The sequence below is a fragment of the Euprymna scolopes genome, chromosome 28 (assembly GCF_053919585.1).
Source record: "Euprymna scolopes isolate OS-2025 chromosome 28, ASM5391958v1, whole genome shotgun sequence".
Lineage (NCBI taxonomy): Eukaryota > Metazoa > Mollusca > Cephalopoda > Sepiida > Sepiolidae > Euprymna > Euprymna scolopes.
Window position 1 is genome coordinate 39,825,762 of NC_136509.1, and position 15,842 is coordinate 39,841,603.

The window sequence follows — 15,842 nt, forward strand, 5'->3', positions numbered from 1 at the left end:
CGTCATTTAAACAATCCAAACAGAGCTTAATGGATGACCCAAATTGGTTACATTTTTCTAGCACAAAGAAATACGCACACACAAACATATATGAATATATTTCTAGTATTTATAAATATAAATATTGACTAAAATTCTATACGTACTAGACGATTATATATTTTTCCCCATTGTATAAATGTAAATTAAATTAATATAGCCCATATTGAGATCCCTTACGCATGTTAACTATCTTAAGAATAGAACATGCACATACAAATATATAAATATTTTAGTCGTCGTGTGCAGTTGATATCGAATTTTATTATTTTTAGTTGATATTTCTAATGTCGGACAGCTGTAGGTTTTTATCTGGGACTGTTAGGTGTTGTTTTAACAACTGCACACGACGACTAAAAGTACTAGACGCCATACTTATAAAAGAAACTGCAGCCCTTTTTTAATCGGATCTAATTCAACACTGTTTTTAATAACTAACAAGAAACTAAATAAACTATAAAATAGAAACATCGAAATAAAAAATAAATAAATAAAAAGAAAATAATTCGCGCCAACCCTAACCCTAACCCACCTTTCTAGCCATTAAAAAAATATAAATACACCAAGACTCCAAGGAAAAGAAAAAGAAAAAAATAGAAAGCAAAACAATCGCTCCTAATAATAATCGGATGCACCGATAGAAAACGCTTGAGAAAAATATGGCCGAACTACTTTTGGGCGCCATAACATGCATTCTGAAATTAAAAAGACACCTAGGCAAATGGAAAAGATATCCAGAATGATCGGAAAAAAGTATAACTGTCATGTTCAATCAGATGTGCTTGAATAATGACGTGCTGCCAATATATATATATGTATATATATATATATATATATATATATATATATATATATATATATATATATATATATATATTTAAAGTGATGGTTGTGTAGTTCCAACGAGAGAAAAAATGTATATTTAAAAGAGTGTAGCCATCAACAATTGTGGGTTTTTTTAAAAGGTTTTCATCATATTTTTATTTTAAAATATTTTTATAACGCGTTTCGAGCTTAGGGTGTGCTCTCTTCAGATGTTTTCGTAAAAAGTTTCTCTTTAAAATAGGAGTTTGTAGAGTTACCTCCGCTGATATTAAATATGTTTTTCAGAATGATGCGTGTGTTCAGACATTCTGACTCCAACTGTAAGTGTTCAAATGTCCGGTAAGAAAAACTTTTTACGAAAACATCTGAAGAGAGCACACCCTAAGCTCGAAACGCGTTATAAAAATATTTTAAAATAAAAATATGATGAAAACCTTTAAAAAAACCCACAATTGTTGATGGCTACACTCTTTTAAATATATATATATATATATATATATATATATATATATATATATATATATATAAATGTTAAAAATTCAACAGTCTTTCTCGTGGTTAACAGTAGCCGAATGGATTAGGTCCTTGCTAATGAAGCCAGGGATGGCTCCAGTCGCCGGGTTACCATCTATCGACTGGCGTTAATCGTGACGCCCTGCACTGATGATTCCCGAAACGATGGAACACTCGTGTCTGTAGGTAGTAAATATATATATATATATATGATTATATATATATAAATAATTATATATATATATAAATAATTATATATATATATATATATATATATATATATAGTAAATAATTATATATATATATATATATATATATATATAGTAAATAATTATATATACATAAACTTTGACATTTTCTTTTTGTTTGGCTCTGGCTTAAACAACATGTAACTGGACATGTTGAAACACACGTTTCTTTAAATAAATCAATATTTGCTTCTGTGATTTGTGACTTGTCATTGCAAAAGCAGACATTAATTTTATTATTGTATAATAGCAGTACTTATAATTAGTTTACTGTCTAACATATCGAAAAGTTTCCAATTCAGAATATATCCCTTACTAATTACATATATATTCTATCCACAGCGTGCTAAGTATTTTTACGATAACTCATTCCAAGCAATGTATAAATAATGAAGGGTCGGTAGACTGGCTGAAAAGATGTTCTCTTTAAAGTGACTAGAAGAGGATTATGACTCACTAAGATCCATGATGACGATTAATTTTAAGAAAATAAATCGTTTCAGTAATAACGACAAGTGCAAGTTCTGCCATACAGATTCTTGGACTTCTGGTTTGTTGGTTTTTATAAATACCCAGTTGTAAGTTTTCGTTGGTGGACGGCTCTATACAACGTGATACAATCCGTATTTGGATTCATCGGACTACTGTTCTCATCTTGAGTATGATTTTCACAGTGTTTCGGTCGATGTAACCGTCGACGTTCTTCAGGTGTATCTTGTCGAACTCGGGAATGTTTCTGTCGAACTCGGGAATTTGGATGGAATTTCGAGCGGAACCTTTTATTTACTTCACGGGGAAATTTTGCAAGGACTCGTGGCACAGTGATTAAAGTACTTGGAAAAATCAATTGTAAAACGTGATATTCTCCTGAAAATTGATGGTTCAATCCTTAGTGTGGTCGGCCGAAAAATGCAAATGCGAATTACTTAGAACCTCTATCCAGTCATGGCTGAGGGAACAACAGCATGCTACCCCCGTGAAGTAAATAAAGGGCTCCGCTCGAAATTCCGTCCAAATTCCCCGGGTTCGTCAGAAACATTCCCGAGTTCGACAAGATGCACCTGAAGAAAGTCGGAGGTTACATCGACAGAAACGTTGTGAAAATCACACTCAAAATGAGAAAAGTAGTCTGAAGAATCCAAATAATACGAATAACCAATCCACATAAAAAAAAAAACCAAAAACGTCAATGCGATACAAGTATGGAAATATTTTTACTGGGAAATTCGTAAAAAAAGTTGAATATCCATTGTAGTAGCAAGTCCTAAGAACATACACCATAAAGAACAGTTGAGAATAAGTTATACACCATTCACACTATGACTATGCCATTTCTACAGCTACTCACCTAGAAAACAGAGCGGTAAACCCGACAGAGTTACATGAGACAAGAGGGAAAACGTAGCAACACTAACTGATATCCGTGTTTTAATGATACTTGCTTAAAAAACAGAGATGAGGGGGAGAAGATTAGGAAATATCTAGGTTCTATACGACACGAAAAGAAACTTAAATCTTAAAATTTACATCATTTCAGTAACTATAAGAGCAACCGGATTCATGAAAAGCAACCTCAAACCCTACCTAGTGAATAAACCCGATGGAATAATCAAGTGACGGTTAGAATCGTTAAGAAAAGCTCTCAGTTTGAGTGTTTGAAATAACGGGCAGGCGTCTGGCATCCACAGCCAAAACAAAATGATAATAAAAAAGAAAAACATATACATATATGCGCGCACGCACGCACGCGCACACACACACACACACACACACACACACACACACACACACACACACACACACACACACACACACACACACACACAGATGTAAAACATATACCTACCTACGCATACACGCATACGGGTAAGCACGTCTGTATTCTTTCTTAAAGTTTTAACCGAAAAATCCAAACTCTACCACAAGATATATGCCAGTTAACATCGTTATATTGTCCGCGATATCGGCATGTATCGAGCAAAACGGCGCGTAAATTATTTGTAAAATAAGGGGAACAGACAATTTCCGGTAAATTAACTTAACGAAGTAATTCGTTCGGAAGACACGCGGATAGACAGGTTCCAATGCCCAATAATAGTGTTATCTCCATCTTGTAGGTAAACAACTTTCCTCGTACTTAAGCTGGCATATAAAGAATGCGATAAACACTTTTTAGCAATGGCTAAGGCCAACAAAGGCAATCTATGACAACAGGAAAAAAATATATACTTACGTAAGTTAATAAGAATAGATTGGAAAACGATGGACATAAGAAAGTTAACGACGATATATATCGATATATCTATATTGATATATCTCTGCTATTATATAAAATACATTTTGTCAATGTATACGTGTGAGTTCGTTCCCTATGTACTCCGAAACGGTTTGGCCGAGTTTTATGAAATTTCACACAAATGTACTAAAATGTATCTGGCAGTATTCTTAGATAGGTTTCGTGCCAGAATGTCGTCGATAAGTATCGATAATCGAAAATCGAAGAAATCCGACCAAAAGAATGGCACAAGCGATTTTGACCAACGTTAATATCTTACACAGCCTAACATCACAAGTGAATTTGAGAGAAGTTTTATTACCACACAAGCAGAAAGACCCGGCGTATAAAATCAACAATAGGTTCTTTGATATTAAAGGGGCACACTCGAAACGAATGTTTCTGTTTAAATCGGAATTGAACAGTAATACTTGACTTTTGAATTTTTAATTTTAATTCAAGCCATTATCACCGCACAATCAGAAAGACCAACAATAAAATCAACAGTAGGTTTTTGATATGACAGGGGCTCGTTGGAAATGGATATTTTTGTTTACACACAATTGAAACATGATATTTGACTTTTATATTTTAAACTTAAATTCAAGCCGTTTTATGTAAAATAATTTTATTAAATCAACAGTAGGTTCTCTACAGTGCAATGTAGACTAAAATGTATTATGCACCAAGTCTCTGTGTAGAAGCATTGAGATTTTCTCCCGATGTACCGCGATGCGTCCCCAACCGGAGGAGGCAATCATTATCTGCTTGAAAAAAAAAACGAGCAATTCTACCGATTTCAATGACAATAAACATATGGGAGTGTGAAACATTCGTTGATTCTCGTTAAATCCTGGGAAACGTCGGTTTTTCTGCTAGTATATTAGAATAATATTGTACTTAATTTTAAATTCCTGTCTTTTGATACATTTACATTTTATTTTCTTCCTTTTTGTAGCTTTAAATTATCGTTTGGCAAACATGCCTTATACGGGCCACACGTATCTGATGTTTTTAATGTCTGATATTAAAATGCGATACCCAGAATTAACTAAGTGCATGGTCCCTCGTGAGTGCACAGTGAATGAGGCATAAAAAAATGACTAAGTTCAGCATTTGCCCCCCACACCCAATTTAGCTTTCAAAGTCCCCAGGAGACATCAAATCCTGGTGAAAATGAACAAACGGTGCAGTTTTAGGCCTTAACATATGTAAATTTGAGTTCTGCACAATGCAAACAAAGAAATGATTAAGTCCATCATCCCCCCCTCAATTTAGCCCCCAAAGTCCCCACGGCCTTAACATATTTAAATTTGAGTTCAGCACTATGCAAAACTGCTAAATAGACATACACAGAAAATTTTGGACAAATATGGTAAAATAGTCCCAAAAATGAAGTGGTTTATTAGCCTTAAACGAGCCCCTGGGGCACACTCAAGAGTTATCGCGAAGTATAGACAAACAAAATTATATAGAAATCAGTTAGTTACAACTTTTCAGAAAGTTTTATAAAAATGCAAGGCATCATTTTTTTTTAATAAGCACGAAAGTGTCAATTTTAGCCATTTTTACCCGAAAGGCACCCCTAGGGGGAAACGGGAGTTTTCCCGTAAAAACCGTTCTGTTACTTTTTTACTCATATCATGTTTAATGTTTGTGCAAAATTTCAAAAATTTCCAAGATGTAGTTATCGAGTAAAGTGCGGACAGACGAACGGACGAACGGACAAGGGTGAATTTACAGGTCCACCCTTCTTTTGTCGGAGGACCAAAGATATATAAATAAATAGATATAAATAATTCCGATAAAAGAGCTCACCCTCGCCTTCGCCGAGCCCTTTAAGTATTAACGCCTAGGTAAATGCACCAAAGCTCCAGTTGTCTACATGTCTCAATTCATCCACACTCCTCGCTTAGTGGAAACGCAAAATGGAGACGAAACAAAGATGAGTTTAAAGCTAAGTCCTATTTTTCTGAATTCCTTACTCATTTAACGAGCATCGTAGAAGCATTGTTTATGGAACTGATGATTTTAATGTTGTAAAATAAAAACCATTCATCCAAAATTCTTTTCTAGAATAAACATTTAAAGGGCTTATTACGTTGGCTCAAAGACAACGCCCGATATCTGTTTTGCACGATAGCTATTATTTTAAATCCTTGTACCCCAATCTTACCGTAATTCCCTCTTAATCTAAATATTGATTTACTTGTCCGTACGTCCACTGTCGCATAAACCATTATCATTTGCAAACATTAATTAATGAGAAACGAATTACCTTCAATTTGTAGTCGCTCTTTATCAGGTAAAAATCATTAAAAACATTTCCTCTTCAAAAATTAAGAAAAATAAACAAAAACAGCATGGCTGTCTGTTTACGGTTTCAAATTGACTATTTCATTTTAGAATAAAAAAAGTCATGCTGAAAGGAGACGATTTTTTTAATTATGGTTTCTTTTTAAAATTAAAAAAAAATATATGCAAGTGAATTGATATTTGTTCCTTTATAATTTATACAGAGAAAACAAAAAGAAAAAAAACGATGAGTTGTGTGTGGAATTTTCAGTGAATTTCCTAAAAAGCAGTTTTAAATTCATCCTTATTTGTTTTATTTTATTTTTATTCATTTTATTTATAATGTGTTTAAAAATTTTTTTAACTGCCGTGGAATTTCCACGTGTTCTGATAATATATATATAAATACTATATTTTTTAACCACCGTTCAAATCATTTAGTCTTGATTTAATTCTAGCGGAAGCACTGATCCACTCAATATTCGACTCATTAGCCTCATCCCTCTCCTCGCCAAAATCTTTAAGTCCCTAATAAATCAAACACTAGTCCACAATATCATATTAAACTTCTTTCCAACTCGACAATATCGATGCACATTCTTTCTACTGCAGATATCCTAGCTGTAATCTCTGAATGTACATACCACGCACTGAATAAAGCAGGAGAGACTAAAGTCTTTGATAGAGTTTTGCACGATCGTCTCCTCATGAACATGATATAATATAGTATTAGTGGATGAATACTTGACATAATCAAATCCTTAGATAAGAGAAAAATCCAGACTATTCCTGAGGGTCAAATGTTGAAACATCGTGATATAAATGCGAGTGTGCCACACTGGTCTATCCTTAGACCTTTATTTTTTCTCATATTCATAAATGATCTCTCTGATAAAATTGTCTCCTGGATGGATATATTGGGCCATGGCATCACGTTCTATAACAGAGACGAGGTCAAAATGAACGAACATATCTAAGACAATGCCTTAAAGCTCAGAAGAAGATTCTGGTTTGTAGTGGATGGGATCGTAAAATGATGGTAACATTCGATGCCTCTAAGACTAAGCTACTCTCCTTTAACAATTACAACAAACCTTCTCAACTACTGATTGTCATAGCTAATAATATACTACCCGACACCTCCTCGATCAAACCTCTCGGCTTAACATTCACAGGTTATATGAATAAGATCAAATACGTTGACGACATTGCCAATGTTGCTGCGAAGAAGTTGGGATCTCTCTAACATTTTAGGAAATTACGTACACATGAGAGAATCTTGTGTCTCTACAAATCCACCATTCGCCCATGCATAGGGTATTGCTTCCACATCTGGTCTGGCGATTCTGCCACTAAGCTCTCATTCTTAAACAGCGGCCCAAAAGTCTCCAATCTAGTAGGTTGCACACTACAAATCGAACTTAAACGTCTGTCCTATCACTGAAATGTTGAATCTCAGTCTATTTCACAAGTATTTTAATGGAACGTGCTCTAACAAACCCATAGCACTTGTACTCTCTCGAGGTTAACACCCTCGATTAACCCGTAGCACACCAAAATTCCACCCCCACACTGTAGAGACTTCTAGATGTTAGAAAGCCTTCTACTCTAATATTTTCTGACCTCGGACTGCTAGACTTTGGAATTTCCTTCCCGGTCTATGATCCGCTGAATGTACTGATATGCAAAAGTATAAAGGAAATGTAACATCTTGGTACTCAACTCCCTACATAATATCCCTATAGATTTGGTTCGAAATTGTGGCCCTTTTTACGTCCAGCACTGTGCCTTATTTGGGGTAAAAAAATATCTAATCCTATCCTGATAAGTGGATGCTAGATATTATGAAAAGAGCATAAATATAACACACACACACACACACACACACAGACACACACACACATATATATGTGTGTCTCAAATCCTTCTTAGATAATAGATTGTTTCTGTTTCATCGATGTTAATCTAATTAACTCCAGTTTTTATAAATACAGTTCAATAATATGTATTCTAGTTAAAGTTTTTTTTATTCGTATAAATATTATTTTCTACACATGTGCCTATGTACTTCAGCTTCGACTTGATTCAAAGTACAGAATCATCAGATCATATGAACTTAACCAGACGAGTTTGAAGATATTACACTTTGAATAGAGTCTCACCTGAAACATATATGCAAATATATAGCCAAAAATATTCGTATTAATAATAATAATAATAATAATAATAATAATAATAATAATATATATATATATATATATATATATATATATAATTTTTATTCGATGGTAAGCAGTTACATTTGGTCGCTGCAAACGCTAGAGCGTCGAATAGTTCAGGGTCACCTGACATAGTCTCATTGACTTAAACATGGCTGTTTGTAGCGACCAAATATAACTGTTTACCCTCGAATAAATAATAAAAATATAACCTCTTCTCTTCTATCTATCTTCTATCGCTTCTATTCTTCTCTTCTCTTCTCTTTCTCTGTATAAATAAAATGAACTCATTTTTCCCGTGTGAGTTTGACCTTAATCTTCTTCTCTTCTCTTCTCTATCTCTCTCTATATAAATAAAATGAACTCATTTTTCCCGTATGAGTTTGACCTTAATAGGATTAAAAATCACGACATTACATTCAAATGTAATGTCCCCACACTTCAGCACAGGATCTGAGGTGTGCTATACGCCTACTACCCTTACAGTTCCTTGATATTCGTACATTTCTATATTTTTTTCCGGTGAGAGTTCACTGCCACCATCGGTTAGAATCAATGGAAGTTGTAAAATCTTTTCTCTCTATTCGATTCATACTCCGCCCACGAACACTTAACACCGCTGCGGATACGTCCACAGGGGAATATACAAGGAACACCGGTTTGAGTTCTTAGTTGCTTAAAAAATATGGATTGGCATTTTTCCGTCGGGCGAAACACGACTTTACATTCCAATTATTCTGTGGGTTACTTGTGCCGTTTTATAAATTTCTTCTTCTTTTTTTAACCTTTTTCCTCCCTTTATATTTTTCTCTTTTTGTGGGTGGGTGGGAGTTGCGATTCGAAGGATTAATTAAACGAAAAGAACTAACATTGGGTTCCAGTTTTTACAAGAAACTTTAGCAGTTAGCCGCCAGCGTTCTTCAAATCTTGCACCGATTAGTCGCTTAATATTTTATTTACTGCTGACTTCCTATTTTCGGATTAATTACTTATTCATTATTTATTTCTATACATTGCATTTCTGAGAGTTTCATTAGCACAATTACTACTACGCTATCGATATTGGAATCAGACGAGATTCAAATTGGTTAATTAACATTAAAAAAATAAAAAACAGTCAGTTTTCTGGGTTTCTTTTTCTTTTTTTCTTTTTCATTGAAACAAAGAAAAATAAATAAATAAAATCTAATAAATATAGGTTCATTATACACGGTAAGTTTTATTTTTTTGAATTTTGTTTTTCCATTTAAAAAAATTGACTTAAATAAACATATTTGCATTTTACGCCGTAACTTTTTGGGGTTTTTCTTTTTTTCCCTTTTTTTTCTTTAGTATTCTTCCACGTTCGTTTTTTTTTATTCTTTTCAATTTTACGCGTAATACATTATCTAAACCAGGTCGGGGGCATCTATAAATATAAAAGCATAAATGTGTGTATGTGTGTGTGTATGTGTGTGTGTGTGTGTGTGTGTGTCTGTGTATGTGTGTGGGTGTTCCTTCACCCTAAACTCGGCCTCCTCCTATTACTACGACAATGACGCTATGTTTGACCTAGAAAACGTTGACGTTAGTTTCAACCACCTGCAAGTGTTTTTAAAGAGTTAATTTTATCCGTTCTCCAGTGTGTGTCGCGTTGGCGTGGAGGTAACGTGTCAGGCATTTTTTCCCGCCTTAGCCTCGATGCTTCGGGTTCGAGCCTGTCTTCCTACCTAAACCTTTTTACACTTTTTTTCGTTTTTTTTTTTTTTTTTTTTTTTACATTTCGCGGTTTTGCTTTGTTTTTTTTTTCCAACTTTTTAGAACATCGTGTTTTTTATAATATTAAAATAGCCCCCCTACTACATACACACCTCACAACACCCGGGCAACGCCGGGTACCCCCCGCTTGTAAATAATATATTTTGCTATTGTTATCGAGCACAACGTCGTTATATCTATTAGTCCCTACTTTTGAACATCTCAAGCCTGAATTATATATATATATATATATATATATATATATATATATATATATATATATATATATATATATATAAAGCTGAATATGTATGTGTATGTGTGTGTGTGTGTGTCTGGTCACGAATAGACTTCTATATAGTTGACTGTTTTAAAAAACTGATTACATATAATGATAGAAGATGTGTCGAGACACAGGAATGGGTATGTCTGATCTTACAGAACGGTGATTCATTAAAATTGTGGAGTCTGCGTTCGCGCCTGGTCCACAAAGTATGGAAATATAAAATTAAAAAAAAAAAAAAAAAACGTTTACAAGTGTTTTTGATATAAATATACATAAGACTACTTTGATAAGTATGTTTTAACTTAAATAGGGATGATATAATAAAATTGTGGGGTCTGCGTTCGCGCCTGGCCTCCATAGAATGGAAATAGCACACACTTTAATAAAGACTTTTCATATCTATATGCGTATGTATACTTTGATAATTATGTTTCAGTTTGAAGAAATACGTTATAATAAAATTATGGGGTGTTCGTTCGCACCTTACCTCCATAGAATGGAAATATGTCACAAAGTTTAACAAGGTTTTTTTTAATATAGATCCACAGAATATTGTGATAAGTGTTTCACCAGGTATGGTATAATAAATTCTTGGGTTTATCTATTTTATTTTTACTTTCATCATATTTTGCTTTGGTTTTGATACCCCCAAATTCGAAGCTACCTCTTTACAGCCCTTTCTTTTCATAACCTATCATACATTAATAAATCAAAGTCCATTTTCTGTAGGCTGTTTTTGAACCCAGTCACCGACGGGTACTTTTGTTAGTATAATATAAAACTGAACGTATGATGCCAGAAATAAAAACAAGTACACAATGCCCAACAGTTATTGGTAATTATCTAGACTTTAGTAACGCGGACTGAAGTAGAAGCGAGATAAAAAGAGAAACAAATAATAAAATAAATAAAATACGGGAATTTTATTAAAAAAAACAATTTTTGAAAATTGCGTCCAAATAACACCCGCTTTTCTTTCGAATGAACACAAACTAATAATATTGTGAATCAATTTTGTCAAATTAAATTTGTGTTTTTTCGGTGTGAAATTCTCGTCGTATATTTTCGCCTCCATTTTTCTAATTTATAGACTGTAAGAAAGTAGAAAACAATGAAAATTAGAGAAAAGTTATGAATTATGTTATGAATTCGTGATGTGTTTATCTCCGTGGATACGCTCGACAATAAAACCCTATATGAAAATCAAACATATTAATTTTTTACGAGAAACCAAATAATCGAACCCAATTCTACTTTTTATTAATTTTGGGTTACAAAGATCGAAACCATTTTATTATAATAGAAGAAATTACTCACAAAAGCGGCAACACACCTGTTTGGTGTGTCAGATGCAATATCCCAGACTAAAAACGAGGTAAACAATGTGTGTTTGTAGCTAGATTCGTAATATATGACATTCATTTGCATATGAGGGGAATGGCAGTTTTTAGAGGGACGAATTGGTGACGGCAGACAGTCGGGTGACAGCTGAGAGAAAACAATAGAGCTGAAATTTATTAGTGTGAATTGTAATATTAGTGAAGAGGAGCACAGTCGGTTTTCCTTTCTGGATTGAATTTACATCATTTATAAAACATAATAAAACTTTGTATCTTACGAGTTTGCATATTTAAAGAGCCCCCCCCCATTAAGTATATTTGAATTATTTCTTCTAAATAATACTAACAACAGAAAGAATTAATAATTTAATTTGGAAGTAAAAAAAAGTATGTACACGCGTGGAGTGAGATTCGAAAACGAGGCTTATGGTTTTTATTGTTTAATCTTGTACCCCTGGATTCTGTTTTGTGCTTGTTTTTTAGACCGCTGACTACGCATCATCAGCTCGTCAGTTAAGCGTTAAACTAGCAGTTCTTGTCTAGTCATTTAATTAACCGTTTCTCATTATTATCCTTTTTGTTCTAAAAAAACTAAGATGCATTTTGCAAAATTTAATTTCTTATTTTTACAACGAACTATAGTTTATCGTAAAACACAAAGATAACTTAGGGACATTGTTGATAAATTTTAATTTTATATTAAACTCAATATAAGATCGTCTCAAGTTATCTCCCCTGAAGATATAGCTCTTTTCTCGTGAAAATAGATTTGTTTCAACGGCGGCGTTTTATTTGTTTACTGGTGTGGTGATTATATGCTTACGCGCACAATTTAAGGTACAATATATGTTTCCTATATTAATTTACCTCCTAGCCAAATTAAAATAATTTTATAGTAAAGCTATATCAACATTTAGATATCAACAATATATCATATAATAAAGAGATATAGATTTTTGGCTTATCTATTTGTAATATTTTATACGTTAAGCTAACAGTTCGCGCATTGGTCGTTTATGGAAGTGCACACTTTTGCGCATGTCCGTTTTCGCCTATAAGAGTTAAAAACAAAAACAAAAGCAAATCAACAAGACAATGTCTTTTTACATACGTGCGTGGTTACTTTTGATCATCACTTTTATTACGCGTGGGCCGTCTTATCCTTGTGCTTATACGCATCTAGCCGCTTCTGTTTAGCTATACGAACAAAACTATTGATGTATCGAAGCAGAATCGACATTTGCTGGCTTGCAATGGTTTTATTTAAAGAGGGGTTGTTCATGCGAGGAGAGATCTCTAATATCTATCTAATTTAGATCACTTCTTAACTTATATTTCTATATCTTTGTGAGTCGCAAGATGGCGATGCACGGGAGAGTTTTAAGACAACATTTACTTAGATTCTCTCTGCATTCTCGGACGTATGAGCCGGTTTTTCTTCCTGAATCTGACTCCTTAAGGACTGTTTTGTCTTTCAAACACGTGACATAATCTCTATATCATATCATTCGACACCTGCTCTTTTAGCACATTTTGTCTAGAGAGCCACCCCTTGACACCTCCATGGCTTCAATCACACCTGCTACAGTCGGTCTATTTCTGTTTGATGCAAGGTTATCCTAACATATACTATGTAACCATCACGAACGTTAATACCAGTTAACGCAATCTCTAAATAGCATATGGTCGCAATATATAACACTTTTACTTTCAATCGTTAGAGTTTGGTACCAGCTTTCCAGACAAGCCACTGCACCTTTAATGGACCTATCTTATTTAATCATCAAAATCAGTCATGTTTCCTTTCTGTGGCATAAAATGAGACTCTACAGACACCTTGCTATTTCTCCCAGTGGATAAAACGCGTCCTCAGATACCAATCTGAAAATTTCTACATTTCGGCGCGGTACATACAGCAACTATCATTTCCAAATCGTCACTTATGTGGTGCTTGCCAGGCTCATTGTTGCTCAACTTAGGTGATCTGGCGAGAATTGCTGTGTAAACGTGATTATGCCGTATAACTCGGTCGTCTACAAGCTCAATTTCAACAAATTCTTGTCATATACCTTTTCATGAGTAACCATTGATCAAAATTAACACTCACATAGTGTTCTTCATCTTTTAGCTGATAATCTATCAATCACATTAACACTAATCCTCAAGAAGCTTTTAACCTAAACAAGGACCCAATAGTAAGAAAAATATGAAAGTACAACCGTCTCTTTATTAGTATCTTTTTTACGTTTACTCTTGAACCTCCTAGAACTACATATTCAATATAGCGGCGCTCGTGTCGAATAAGTGACTCCAACACGTTCCTGGCTATGAAAACGTATACAATAGAATATAAAATATCCTAACTTTATATACGGACATATAAAATACAAATTTGTACATATATTACAGACAGTCTTCCCAATTCAACCTTACGTTTTTTTTTCTGCTGTGATTATTTTCACAAAGTCTCATTTCGAACGACATCTTTCATACGTTCTATTAAAATTATCCCCGCGCATTGTTGACGGACAGTGTATCAATATTAATTTTCAGATGTCATTAAAGTTGTTTATGTCAAGGTACACAGCTTACACGTAAATAATAAATGGCTGCTTCGTATTAATCTCCTATTTAATTATATACATTCTGTGTCTACTTAGAAGCCAATCATATGGAGGAGATGTATGTTTTTTTTTGTTTCATAGTTTCATGTTGCGTGTCAGGCGAACAAAACTTGGTTATCGACGCCTTCTATTCATTTCAAGAAATATATTTTATTGTGGACATAAATACATGTTTTGTTGTCCGTGCACGTAGCCAGACAAAAATAATATCTGTTCTTCAATAAATAAAAATACAAAAAAAACATACACGCACATACACACGCATATAGATATATAGATATATGCACACACGCACAGGCACACACATACACACACACGCGCTCGCACACATATTTAGTGCACTGTTTTGTTTTTCGTGTTTAACAAGTGTGTTTATTTATTAGGAATAAATAGATGTTGTTTACATTGGTCACATACAGGTTTTGTGTCCATCATCGTAGCAAGACAAACACAGTAATAAATGCGAAGACTTTGAAAGCAAAAAGCGATAACTCTAGTTCTTTCAAATTGAGAAATTAAACAACAAAATGAAAAATATATAAAATCGAGATTTCGACTAAAAGATTATTTTGTACTCAAAGCGGAAAAAAAAACTCTAGAAATCATTTTATGTAAAACATGATTTATGACATGAGGTAGAATCTTTAAATGCGACACTTTTTGTAGTGGTAGTTTCGTAGTTTTGAAAATGGCATTTACCGCGTTTTGCATCCGAACTTTCATACGCATATATATATATATATATATATATATATATATATATATATATATATATATATATATATATATATATAAATAAGCATACAGTGCCGCCAAAAAGAAAGCCCGCATTTTTCCAAAACCGCAAATTTAAGCTAAATTAAATGTAACTGTTTAAACAATCTTAGATAAACAACAGATACAAACCAGATATGGCCCTGCTATCTTCCTTTCAGATAACGTGAAAGCCTTCTCTTCTTCCAAGTTCAGAATGATTTCATTGAAACTCAACCTTTACGCCAACCGTTACGCTATTTAGCTGCTGCGATAGGTATGCGAAATTACAAGGCATAATCATTGCTCTATTTGTTTATGCGAACACCATTGCTTTGTTTCGCTCGTCAATATGCTCAACCCAAGATAGGGAGCATTTATAGTTATCACAGCTCTTCGGTGCGGCTGGACAAGCAGTTACCTCAAGCCAGGATTGAAACTTAACAGCACCACTAACCGTTATGCTATTTAGATGTTGCTAAGAAATGCAACATTATACTGAACAAACATTGTCCAAACGCCTAAGCTCTATGTGTTCACACAAAACGTATTGCTTTATACGCTAGAGGCAATTTGTTATTTTGCTCCCACAAAACAGTGAAGTTATAGACAGACTGTTTCTCTGTATCATAGCCCATTTTAGTGCGGCTAGACTAGCAACTACCTCAAGCCAGGATTGAAACTCGAC

At 33.9% G+C, this 15,842-nt stretch overlaps 1 protein-coding gene across 1 annotated transcript in view; it reads right to left on the bottom strand.

The window, feature by feature from the left end:
* The window catches only part of LOC145249363 (carbonic anhydrase-related protein 10-like), a gene marked incomplete at its 5' end in the record, with an annotated part of 1,273,381 nt that overhangs the window by 180,397 nt on the left and 1,077,142 nt on the right, over window positions 1-15,842 (bottom strand). The gene's annotated exons all lie outside the window — the stretch shown is intronic.